Raw genomic sequence first — 9,527 nt, 5'->3', positions numbered from 1 at the left:
GAAAAAAACATTTTGTAATTCCATTGTCTGATTGAGATGGAATGGGGTAACTACTTTCGGTAGGAAGGATGGGTGAGTTCGGAGAACTACCTTCTGGTGATGAAAATGCAAGTATGGAGGATAATGGACCAAAGCCTGTAACTCACTAACTCTATGTGCTGATGTTACTGCAACCAGAAATACCACATTCCATGTGAGGTATTTCATGTGTGATGAGTCCATGGGTTCAAATGGGAACAGCATGAGCTGTTCCAAGATTATAGTGAGGTTCCATGGAACTGGAGGTTTGGATACCGGAGGACGAATGTGCGTTAACCCCTTCATGAAACGAGTCAGTAATGGGTGATTGGATATAGGGATATCATTGATTGGTCTATGATAGGCGTCTATGGCGCTGAGGTGAACTCTGATGGATGATGTTGCTAGACCAGCTACATATAGTGTATGAAGATAATCAATGAGCAACTCCAGTGAGCAGTCCAATGGTGGTACACCTTTGGAAGTGCACCAGGCAGAGTAACGTTTCCATTTATAGGTATAATTTTTCCTGGTTGAGAGTTTCCTTGATTCTAACAAAATGAATTGTGCTGGTGGAAACTCTTTGTTCTGTCAGAAGGAGCCTCTCAATCTCTAAGCTGTCAAGTGTAGAGATGAGTGTAGCGGGGGTAGAAGTGTCCCTTGATCTTGGCAGAGAAGATTTTGCCGATTCGGTAATGGAATTGGATCCTTGATGGATAGTCGAAGCAGGAAACTGTACCATGGCTGCCTCAGCCAGGCCGGGGCTATGAGTATCAGTTGAGCTTTGTCCGCTATACCCTTCTGAATTGTTCTTGTTATGAGAGGTATGGGAGGAAAGGCATACAGACGGCCTGTCGTCCACGGAATGAGGAAGGCATCTTGAGCGATCCTGAATTGGCTTGGTCTTATCGAGCAGAATATGGGAACCTGAGCATTGATCTCTGTTGCAAAGAGATCTATCGAAGATGTCCTCTACTGCAAAAATATGTCTTGGGCTATTTCTGTACTGAGTGCCCATTCGTGGGGATGAAAGATGCGGCTTAGTTTGCCCACTCTTGTGTTTGCAACTCCCGGTAGGTAAGTTGCTTGGAGATGTAAGAAATTTCGGTGAGCATGTTCGAAAATTATCAGGGTCTCCTTGCAAAGGGACCATGAACCGGACCCTCCTTGTTTGTTGATGTAAAACATCGCTACTTAGTTGTCCGTGTAGATCATGACCCTGCGTCCTTTCAGGTGGTCTTGGAATACTTGTAATGCATTGCGAATCACTCTGAGTTCCAATAAATTTATTTGCAGATTCTGTTCTGAGATTGTCCATAACTCTTGTGTTTCGTAAATCTTGAGGTGTGCACCCCAGCCCTTGTGAGACGCATCTGTGGTTAGGACTGCGTTATGAGGAGGGGGCTGAACAATGCTCCCTTGGACAGGGTGGAGTCTAGGAGACACCATGTTATATCTTTTTTCATTTCGGCGGTCAGCGATACCTTCTGCATGAATGGTTGTGAATGCTATTTCCATTGGCGTTTTAGTCCCCATTGTAGGCGCCTCTTGTGTAGCCTGTTGTTGGGAACCGTGAAAATCGCCGCCGCCATGTGGCCCAGGACTACCAAGACTTGTCTTGCTGACGGTCTCTGAGTATGGTTCAAGGTATATAGAAGGTGACGGAAGTGTGATATTCTGTCGTCTGGGAGGTATGCTTTGTTGCATGTAGCGTCCAGGCATGCGGCCATGAAGTGTAACTGTTGTGTTGGTTGTAGGTGTGATTTCTGAAAATTCATCACCAATCCTAGTTCTTGTACACAGTGTATTACCCGATGGAGGTGATGCAGTAAGATGTTTGGAGTTGGCCGGATTATGAGCCAATCATCCAGATATGGAAAGATGATTATACCTTGTTTCCTGAGATGAGCCACCACCACTATCATGCATTTGGTGAATACCCTGGGGTATCCGATAGTCCAAAGGGAAGAACTTTGTACTGGTAGTGTTGATGTCCATAGCGAAAACATAGGTAACGCCACGAGGATGGATGGATTGGAATGTGTGTGTAAGCATCCTTCAGGTTGATGGAGCACATCCAATCGTTGGTTTGAATGCGAGGAAGAATTGACTTCAACGACACCATTTTGAATTTCTCCTTGGTGAGAAATTTGTTCAATTCCCTTAGGTCTAGTATGGGGCGAAGACCACCCGACTTCTTGGGTATGAGGAAGTACGGGGAATAAAATGCTGCTGAATTGGAGCGTGGGTGAATTTGTCGAATTGCTTGTTGTTTGCGAAGCAAAGCAATCTCCTCCCCCAGTTGTGGCTGGGAATTGTGAATCTTGAGTGTGGAAAGATGAGGCAATATGGGTTTTGTGACAAATTGGAGTTGGTAACTGTGACGTACTATCTCCAAAAACCCATTGATCTGATGTTATTCTTTCCCAGGCTTCCAGGCAAGAACGAATTCTGCCTGGAGGAGCTTGATGTTGTGGTGGCGGCTGAGTAACTAAAAAGATGAAGTCGCTTGTGCTGCGGTAGTCGGCTGTTGTGCCTGCTGCCTCTGGTTACGTGGTTTACCTCTACGTTGGTTTGATGTATTGTGTTGTGGGGCAGGACGCTGGTAGGAAGGGTATGTTTGGGTACGAAAAGATTGATAAGATCTATAGGGTCTTCTGGCATATGATTGCCTACGAGTAGATCCCATTTAATGACGTGTGGTCGAATAAGTAGGATGTGATGTTAATGATTGTACTGCTGGAGCTTCTTCTTTCAATTTACTTACTGCGTCCTGGAATCTTTCTCCGAACAGGTTATCTCCTGTACATGGGAGGATTGTTAGTTTCTCGTGCAAGTCTTCACGTATTGAACTTAAACGTAACCATGCTAGTCTGCGGGCTGCAATGGCTATTGCTGATGCCCTGAATGATGTTTCATGTGCTTCATAGATTGAGCTCAAAAGGTGTCGAGAACACTCTTCCATGTCATGAAGAGGTTGAGGTATCTGATCCACCATTGAGGAATGTATACCCTTCATAGCTTGCATGCAGTCATATAGGTATTGTACCATGTAGAATTGATGTTGCATAATTCGTGCAATCAACATTGAGTTATGGTATATTTTTCTGCCAAACTCAGCTAAATATTTGTTGTCTTTCCCTGGTGGGTAAGAGGAATGCGACTTTGTTTTCTTGAATCTTTGCATCGCCGACTCTACTACAATTGAAGCGTGAGGTAATTGTGGTAGAGTGTATAGTGATGTTTTTCTCATACAAAATTTTATGTCTGTTTTCCTGAAAATGGCTGCAATTGCATAAGGCGCATCCCAGGACTTTTGTAAGACTGAATGCAGGATCTCTTGTGGTGGAAGAGATGTTGGTTCCTCTGGAGTATCAAAAATCTTTAGAAGACCAAGGGTTTCTGATCTAGGGTTTGCTTCTTTTTGGACCTCTAGATGCAGTATTGTACCCAATTTTTCTAGGAATTTTGGATATGTAAGGTCTTCCGGAGGGGAGTACGGTTCCTGAGGTTGTTCCTGCGGATCCGACAGAAATCTCGTAGATGATGATGGGGATGTTTATATTGAAGGAGAATCAAAGATGTATCCTGTATATGAGTTGGCAAGGCTGGTCGGTTTATTATGGGAGATGTCGGCGGTTCTACCGACGGTTCTCTATTAAGCTGTGTTTTGTGTTCCGGAGAACTGTCATCAGCAATATTAGTAATTTTGAATGATGACTGAAGAGTTTCATAAAAACCTGCTAAGACTGAGACAATTGATAAAATGCCTCTCTTGTATGAGGGGGCATTGTCATACGATCATCTGGTTCTTGTGAGATACCTGCTTTAAGGTGCATTGAGTTATTTTGAGGTGAAGTATTAGGTACCTTTCTGTCATTTTGTATTTTATTGACTGATATGTTCCTCAAATCTTCTAAATCTGTAGAAGTGTTAGAGGAAACAACCTGTATTACCTCTCTTTTTGAGAAGGTATTAGAAGGTAGTCTATGAGATGATTTAGAAGTCGAAGGACTTATTTCCCATGTAGCACTCCTCGCCAATTTTTTATGGTGAGTGTCGTGAGTGCTTATGATAATCATTAGACGACGAATCTGTATGATTTCTACGTGATGAAAGTTCTGTGGTATCAGCTCCAGAAGAAGAGCTTTGTGAAGGGTAATGTTGTCCTTCCAACTCATTCTTTAATATCTGAGGTGAGTAATTATGCCTTTTATGCGCAGATTTAGATCTATGCGCAGATTTAGATTTATGCGCAGATTTAGATTTATGCACGGATTTATGTTCATGCGCAAATGTAGATTTCTGTGCGGATGTAGATGTATGCGCATATCTTTCTAATCCTGTGCGCGTAAGGATTATCGGCGCCAATGTCTTCGGCGCCGTGCGCATAAATTTCACTGGAGTCGGCGCCGTACGCGCAGATTTCAACGGCGCGTGCGCGTATTTAGTCTAAGCGGTGGCTTATCTGCACCATGCGCTTCTTCCGGCACCGATACTTTTTTGTGCGTATACAGCGCCTTAGGCACAGAAGGTGTCGGCGCCGAGGTTTCCGGCGCCGATATGGTACGTTGCAGCTCTACAGGCACTGTGGATTTCTTAGAATCGATTGTCCTTCATCGTTTTGTGTTCTCCTTACCTCCAAGAGTGGAGGATTGAGGATATGACAACAAAGTTCTCTTTTTTGTTGGAGCCGATAAGTTAGTGGGCCAGGCGATGAATGAGCCTCCGATGGGTCCCTTGAGGCAAAAGTTCCTGAAGCCTATAGGCCCTTTGTTTTAGTGCTCTGGATGACATCCTAGAGCAAAAGTCACAATCTTCTGGATTGTGATCTGGAACATCGGTCATGTCCGTCCGTGACCGACATTGCTTTGCCACAACAACAGGGTTAAAACCCCGATTTTGACATTTTATTTTATTTTATTTTTTAAAATGCTGAGGAGAGAACAGCTCCGCGTGCGATCCCGCTCCTGGGAAAACCAGACTGAGGAGATTCTATTACTTTCCTGCGTGGGAACACACGCGCAGCCGCAGAGAGCAAAGCTCTGTTCTCTCCTTTGACAAGCTCCGCCTCCCGGGCCTGATTGACAGATCCCATGACAGCATGGCTAATTCAGCCCTGCTATCGACGGGAAATAGGAGGACTAGAGGGCATTCCATGAAGTTAGCAAGTAGCACATTTAAGACTAATCGAAGAAAATTCTTTTTCACTCAGCGCACAATTAAGCTCTGGAATTTGTTGCCAGAGGATGTGGTTAGTGCAGTTAGTGTAGCTGGGTTCATAAAAGGTTTGGATAAGTCATTGGAGAAGTCCATTAACTGCTATTAATCAAGTTTACTTAAGGAATAGCCACTGCTATTAATTGCATCAGTAGCATGGGATCTTCTTAGTATTTGGGTAATTGCCAGGTTCTTGTGGCCTGGTTTGGCCTCTGTTGGAAACAGGATGCTGGGCTTGATGGACCCTTGGTCTGACCCAGCATGGCAATTTCTTATGTTCTTATGTTCTTATGGTGTGTGGTTCTGTAGAAGGGTGAGTGGCTAGGGATGAATAGGTGTGCATGGCTGTTGAGTGTTGCAACTGGATTTGCAGGGAGCTGGAGTGTTTGAATAGGTTTGGGTGAAGGTGTGAGTGGGAATGTGGGAATGTGGGGGGCTGGGGTGAGTGGTATGACAGGGTTTCCAGCAGTATGCGTGGTGTAGATGACTGTGCTTGGGAGTGTGTGGGGGGTGGGGATGGGCGTGAAGGTTCATTTTTGAGGTGCGAGGGGTTGAGTCGCCGGGGAGAAACAGGTTTGCGGGGGAGGGACAGTGTGTTGCGACATGGTTTGCAGTGGTGTGCATAGTTGTATGGAGGTGTGAGGTGCGTTGCAGGTGGTGGTGAGAGGCTGAATGGCTGGGGCTAGTATGTGTGCAGGGGTGTTGAGTGTGCTGCAACTGGGTTTGGAGGGCAGTGCAGGTGGAGGTGAGGGTGAGGTGCGAGTAGGTGGCGTGAAGGTGCATTGGGGAGGGGGCAAGTGTTGTGTGAGTGGTGTGCGCAGTGCAGGTGACCGTGAGTGGGATATGTGTGAGTGTATGTTTTTGTGGAGTGTGGGGGAGGGAGAGAGAGAGAGAGCACTGTGAAAGGGTGACCATAACTTTCTATATCTACCACTGTCAGAGGACACATTCAACTCAGGGAGGGTTGGGGGGGGGGGGCAGTGCTTCAGAGCCTTGCCCCTTTCTTCCCCTCCCCTGCACACTCTCTCGGCGTTTGTCCTGTCTGCTGGCTCCCTTCCCCTCACTTTACTCTCTTGACCAGGTGAGCAGCTCCTGGTGGCTCAAATTTTATTTGCAGGCTGCTTCTCAGCTTGCTGCCCCCCCTGCCCCCTTCGTACTCTGACTGGAGGGGATGTTGTGAAGCCCTGGTAGGAGTTTGAATGTTTTGTTTGCCTGCGTAGTCTCAGCCCCTGAAACCTGCTGGCCCCTCACTGACTCTGACTATGAACGCGGCTTGCATTTACCTCCCTTCCCGCAGTGGCTCTCCTGCTCAGTCAGGCCCATGCAATATCAGTAATGTAAAAACAGTAATGTAAAAATATCTTCCTGAAGTGCACATTACTCTTCTAACTCCTTTCCATTTGTGATGTAGTCCCCTCCATGATCATACTCCTGTGCTGACCAGGCTTATTTACACATCCAGTTTAAACATGCCATTTAATCAGTGCCAGTCGGTATGCACAGATCTTATGTTTGTGTGTTATGTTGCCACCTTCTGGTTGTATTAAACATTGCATTTATAGGTTTATTTTATGTATCTGGCAAACAGAATTGTAGCCTTTACTTTGATTGATTAGATCCAAAGTGGAAAGCATTTGTTTTCTGGGAGCTCTGATTTCACCATGTGAGTCCATGTAGGATGAAAACAGCATGTACACGTGAAAATAGAAATAAAAAACAGAAACATGCTGCCTACTCCATTTTTACACTGCAGTTCTTAACTAAGCCTGTGGCTCCTTGTTATCTCAGAAGCACTACAGAGAGCACCAGACTAACACGGGATAGCCATGTTAGATTGGTGTAGCAAAAATGACAGGAGGCAGGTGGCACCTTATAGATTCTCCAATTTATTGAGGCACGAGCTTTCGAGGACAGAGTCCACTTTGTCAGATGCCTGAAGTGTAGTATAGATGGGAGGAGGGGGAAAGGATAAAGAACAAAGAAAAGCCACTGAATTAAGCAGGGCAGAGTGCAGAGAGTATTGTTAATAGCAATATAGTCCAGCCTACTGACAACTGAGGTAAGTGTGAAAAGACAGAATGATCTGAAAACAGTTAAGTTCCCTAGTATTTGTAGTGTGCCTTGACGCCAGGGCCGGCGCAACCCACTGTGCAAGCTGTGCACTTGCACAGGGCGGTGACCTGGAAGGGGCGGCGGCTTAGGCAAAGACCGAGTGAGCTGCTGGCATGGCGAAGAAGAGGAGGAGCCCAGGGTTACGCAGCGGTCCCTAATCCACTGTGTGGCGAAGAAGAGAAGGAGCTGAAGACTGCGCAGCAGTCCCCAATCTGCCGCGTAACGAAGAAGAGGAGAAGGCCTGGGCCGCATGGCGGTTCCCAATCTGCCACGCGGTGAAGAAGAGGAGGAGCACAGGGGTTCCCAATCCGCCACACGGCGAAAAAGAGGAGCCCCAAGGCTACCCAGCAAACAAGCGAAGTTGCAGGGCCGTGTTTGTGAGTGTGTGTGTGTGTGTTTGAGAGTGTATAAGTGAAAAAGAGGGATCTTGTGTGTGTATGTAAAAGGGAACATACGTATGTAGGAGGGATCACGTGTGGTGTGAGCATGTGTGTGAGAATGTGAGAGGGAGCATGTGCATGTGAGCACGTGTATATAAGAGGGAATGAGCATATGTATGCATGTGTATGAGGGAGGAGAAAGTTTATGCATCCCTCTCTCACTGATCCACAACAATTTGAGTGACTGGAAATCAAAAGTTTCCAGGTATGGTGAGCGTGAATTATTTTATTCTTATTATTTTTAATTTTTAGATTCTATTTGTGTCTGCTGTTTTGAAATATTTTATTGGTATTTGCAGGAAGCAAGGAGCAAGGCAGGAATGCAGGAACAGGAGTCAGGACCGGAATGCTGGATCAGGAGGCAGGACTGGAACGGAGGATCAGAAGGCAAGGCTGGAACACAGGATCAGAAGACATTGCAGACTACAAACTCAGGAGCTGAGCAGGACCCGTTGCTGAGGCAAAGTGCTGGAGTCAGGGCTGGGTATATATACCCGCCCTGACTGATGTCATCTTCCAGGGCCGCGAGGAAGTTTCCCGCCACTAGTCCTTTAAATTCCCAGCGACAGCACGTGCGCGTGCCTAGAGGGGCAGGAACAGAGGCCGAGCCGGGGGCGTGTTGCACTGCGAGGGCAGGCCACAGCGGCGGGTTTCAGCGTTGGTCGCAGCAAGTGGTGAGGGGGTGGAGCCGGGGCTGAGTGCATCCTGGCGAAGGTAAGGGGGCCTGGCTGCGGGCAGCCGTGGCCGGGAATCCTAACAAATGTTGAATAGGGAATAAAATAGTAATGTGATGTATTACCATCATCCACCTGGCCAGAATGAACTAAGACAATGAAATGCTAAACGAAATTAGGGAGGCTAACAAAATCAGCAGCACAATGATAACACTGGTCTACATCAGTTTTGCTGGCTACAAGATAACATGTGATCTTTATCTATCTTAGTGTGCTGAACCCAAAAATCAAATCCGTTTCCTCCAGTCACGTCCGATTTTCCGCAAAACGCTGTCTACTCATAAACTCTTCTAGCAATAACGTAACATTTCGTTAGGGCTTTGGATCAAGATGATGAGTGCTTCAAGTAACTGTGTACCAAATTTTCTGCTCTTTCACATGAGAAGTTGAAAGCTGGCATATTTGATGGTCTGCAAATTAGACTTCTAATCAAAGACAGAGAATTCCTTAATACCATGAAAACCTTAGAAAAGGATGCTTGGTCTGGTTTTTTCTGACGTGATTACAGACTTTCTTGGCAACTTCAGGGCCGAAAATTATAACCTTTTAGTTCAAAATGTGTTGATTGCTTTTCAAAGACTGGGAGCAAACATGAGTGTCAGATTCAATTTCCTTGATTGATAGCCACCTGAACTACTTCCTCTCAAATCTTGGAGCTACGAGTGAAGAACAAGGAGAACGCTTCCACCAAGACATCAAGACCATGGAACATAGATATCAAGGCAGATGGAACACAAACATGATGGCAGACTACTGCTGGTGTTTACAGCATGACAACCCTGATCATAACTATTCCAGAGCATCCAAAAAGAGAAAATTTCTCCCTAACAATTAAAATGTACACAACTAGTGCTCTCTTGGTTAGACGATAGATTTGTTTTTTGCATGAAACAAATATATTACTTTCTATCACATCTTCAGAACTTATTACCCTTGATATTCGACTTTATAATCTTTAAATCAAACATTTCTCATTTGTGAAAAAATTTGACGTATTGCATAT

The sequence above is a fragment of the Rhinatrema bivittatum genome, chromosome 6 (genome assembly GCF_901001135.1).
Source record: "Rhinatrema bivittatum chromosome 6, aRhiBiv1.1, whole genome shotgun sequence".
NCBI lineage: Eukaryota > Metazoa > Chordata > Amphibia > Gymnophiona > Rhinatrematidae > Rhinatrema > Rhinatrema bivittatum.
The sequence above is the reverse complement of the archived record's forward strand: the minus strand, read 5'-3'. Positions refer to the sequence as shown.